The 3,650-nt window shown below is 50.8% G+C and overlaps 1 long non-coding RNA gene across 1 annotated transcript in view; it reads right to left on the reverse strand.

Annotated features, from left to right (window-relative positions):
• Positions 1-16: 16 nt before the first annotated feature.
• Positions 17-3,650, reverse strand: part of LOC109384352 (uncharacterized) — a 6,559-nt gene continuing 2,925 nt past the window's right edge. Inside the window, exons 2-3 of the long non-coding RNA XR_002124385.1 lie at positions 1,785-1,892; positions 17-1,064 (exon numbers count right to left, since the gene is read on the reverse strand). This is a non-coding gene — a long non-coding RNA (uncharacterized LOC109384352). The remainder of the gene's footprint in view (positions 1,065-1,784; positions 1,893-3,650) is intronic.

Raw genomic sequence — 3,650 nt, forward strand, 5'->3', positions numbered from 1 at the left:
GGCAGTGGGATGACAAATGATTTTCATTTTCCCCTTTCTACCTTTCTGTAGTTTCCAGATTTTATAATGAGTTGTGAATTGGTTTTATAATTACACATAAAATAAAAAAGCAGAGTAGGGGGTCTGCCCTTAGCCAAACTCATCCCACTCTCCACATTGAGCTGGGCAGCTCCTGGGCCCACTGGCTGGCCCAGCTGTGGCCAGAGCTGAGGGACGCTGGCCAGGGCACTGGAGGCCAAGGGCGGCCAGCGCAGAGGTCAAGGGATTCATCAGCCATCTTCGTCCATGGAGGAACCAGCAAGCGGACAACTGTCTCTTGGAGCCCAGACCCTCTGGATGGGTCAATTACAGCCTGTAAATTTCCTGGCTGGGAACATGGGGAGATGATCCTCTCGAGGGCTGAGATCAGAACATTCACTATCTACCGTGTGAGAGAAGCCATCTTCTGTGTTCCTTGCATTTCTTTCAGAGCTTCTGAGTTCAGCAGGAGGCGTAGGGGAAAGCTGGCCTTTGTCACCCTCTCACCATGGACCTCAGGCAGGCTCTCAGCTTCCCTGCATGGGACTGCAGCACCCGATCCACCTGGTGTCCCTGGGCCCTTCCAACCCCAATGTTTCAGGTTTCTTCTAACCTGAGAGGTGAAGGCCCAGGAGTGCTGGCCCCCGTCTTAGAAAAGCTGTCTGCGTCCATTCAAGGTCAGTGTTTGGAAAAGGGCAGGACCCAGTGTTCGTCCTCCGGAGTTACTATGCTCCAGGAGGAGTCCATGCCTGCCCCACCCGGTTCTCATCCACAGGGTGTGGACCTCCGTAGAGGTGGGAGCGCCCTGCTCTCTGGAGCCAGCCACGGGGATGGGAGAGCTCCAAAACTGGTGCCTTCACTTCCTTCCAGTGGAGATCCCAGTTGCCTCCTCCTGGTCCTAGAAACGTCCGCTCTCTTCCTGGGCTATTTTAGCAATCAGGTCACTGGCTGGCTCACTCTGAGCTTGCAGTCACTTGAAACCCATAGGCCTTTTCCCCATAATTGGTGGTAGCTCCTCCTCTTCCAGGTCCTGCCAAAGTTGGGGTCTCAGGGTGAAAACAAAGAACGAGGCAATGACTTGGAGGTCCTCCTGTAGCGGGGCCCCCGTGCCCATTGTGGCCAGTGTCCTGCAGAGGTGGCTGACAGTGGGGAGGGGATGCTGGTCTCAAGGACTTTGGATGGCTTGGGCACAGTGTTCCAGCACTGTGCCCTATGGATGCTGGACACACGGCCCTCCCGCTGGTCCTCACCAGCCCTCTTTTAGAGTGGAGCTGAATGACCTATTAAGGTCACCATGTGATAAGCAGCAGGGCCGAGATGGACCCTGGGGTACCTCAGCGAAGTCCAAGTCTACCTCTGCTGCACTGGCGTTTCCCGGGGGCCTGGCACACATAGCAACTGACCCAAGCTGCCAGGTCAGTTCTTATGATGAGACCTGGAGGGCGCTGCCCTCCTGGTTTTATGGACACAAAAAGCCCAAAGGCCCTCTCTTACTATTCCTGCTTCAGCTAAACCCTGGCCAACAGCAGGTGGAGCCCTCTGACTGATACCCCTTCCCAGGAGTCCAGGCTGAGCAATGTGTGTGTGTGTCAGTTCCCATGCTTCCCGCCCCCAGGGCCTCTAACTGACTGTGTGTCCTTCCCTGTCAGCATAGAGCCAGGCGCCAGCAGGGCCAAGAGCAGAGAGCCTGAAATGGGAGGGGGGAGGAGGAGGTCACTGAAAGGGGTTGCTGAGAGTGCTGTGGGAAGCGGGCTGCCAGGTCCTACCTGAGGCCGGGAAGAGCTTGGTCCAGGAACTGAAGGAAAGCCAGTGCGCCTAGAGTACGGCTGTCCAATGGGAATGGAATGCAAGCCACACAGGGAATGTACAGTTTTCTAGCAGCCATGATAAAAAAGGGAAAAGATACAGGTGATATTAATTTTGTTTAACCCAACAAATCTAAAATTTTATCATTTTAACATATAAAAAATATAACAATTATAAATGAGATATTTTACACCTTCTTTTGTTTTGTACTATGGCTTTGAGACCCAGTATGTGTTTTATATGGACAAGCACGTCTCAATTCAGACCTGCCTCATTTCAAGTGCTTGGCAACCCCATATGGCTAGTGACCACTGATTAGGACTGCGCAGGGCTATGGTGGGTGAACACAGGGGAGAAGGTGTGAGATGAGCTAGGGGGGAGGGGTCAGGGGTCACCTTGGGTTTTATTCAGAGCTTTGAGAAGCCATGGGAGGGCTTGAAGCAGGGATGTGATGTGATTGATTGCTGTCTTTAAGGGCTGACTCTAGTGCCACTTGGGATGCTTCAGAGCAGGTGAGGTTGGCTGCCCAGAGAGATGCCCAGGTGAGGACCGAAGGTGGCCTGGACCTTGTTAAAGGTGGCAGCAGGGGACACTGAAGCAGTCATGGAGAGACAGCAAGACAGTGAGACAGGCTTTGCCTTTTTTTTTTTTTTCTGCTTTTTTCTCCCCCTCTGCCAAAATTCCTCCCAAGTAATCCTGTCCCGACAGTTGCCTTCCTTCTAGGAAGAGATCTGCTTGGTTGCTATTTAATAAAGCCTAAAGGAACTCAACCAGAAACATTTTGCCAAGGGCCTAGAATTGAAACGGCTGCTACTTTCTGTATCTCATAGAATCACTGCATTTCTAGGCAAGAAAAAAAATAAATCTTCTAGATGCTTAGTATCATACAGTGATTAGGTGGTCTCTGGGGCCAGCCTGCCTGAATTTGAATCCCTGTTGCTCCTCTTAGTGGCTGTGTGACCTTGGACAAGGTACTTAACCCCTCTGGGCTTCTGTTTCCTCATCTGATTATTAATACTAGAGGCATTCATAATCTCTATCTCTGGGAGTGACTGGGAGGAGTAAATGGGTTTATACCTATAAAAGTGCTTCGAGCAGTGCCTGACACATAGGAGGTACTCATTAGCCAGTATCTCTTATTGTTGTTGTTGCTATTATTAACAGAAGAGATAATTAAAGGCTAGGACAAGAAGGGACCTGTCCAATGTCACACAGCAAACCTGAGGCACAGCAGGAAGCAGAATCTAAATTTTCTAATTTCTGGCTCTTACACGGAACCACCTCTCAATTGAAATTGCTGGTTAACCTTCCTTCAGACATTACCACGTTCTACTTATGTGCCAGGTGCCAGGCTGGCAGCTTGGGGAGACACTAAGATGGAACAAACCCCACTAAGATAGATTCAAACCACTTTCTCAACCACTCTGGGCCACAAATAGAGGGAGGAAGGTTTTATTCAGTGCAGGCAGAGAGCCATATGCGGATAACAGGGCAGTCAAACACAGTGCTGGCCTGAGAACTGGGAGATTCTGGGACAGGCTCACCTCTACCTGAGCTGTTCTGTGATGTGCATGTGCGTGGGCAAACAACTTCCTCTCTCTGATCGCAGCACCCTTGACTGCATGGAAGTGAACAAATGTTAACTGAGCACCTACTCTGTGGAGCCCTAGACTCCAGAGTGCTCACAGTCTGATTGGGATGTGTCCTCCAAGGACATGGGCCCTATGGCCCAGATTTTCTGGAACATTCTTGACTGACCCACTCCTCTCGTAACAGCCATGTGTATACTGGACCACACATCCTAGTTTTAAAAATATAAATTGTCC

The sequence above is a fragment of the Hipposideros armiger genome, unplaced genomic scaffold (assembly GCF_001890085.2).
Source record: "Hipposideros armiger isolate ML-2016 unplaced genomic scaffold, ASM189008v1 scaffold_94, whole genome shotgun sequence".
Lineage (NCBI taxonomy): Eukaryota > Metazoa > Chordata > Mammalia > Chiroptera > Hipposideridae > Hipposideros > Hipposideros armiger.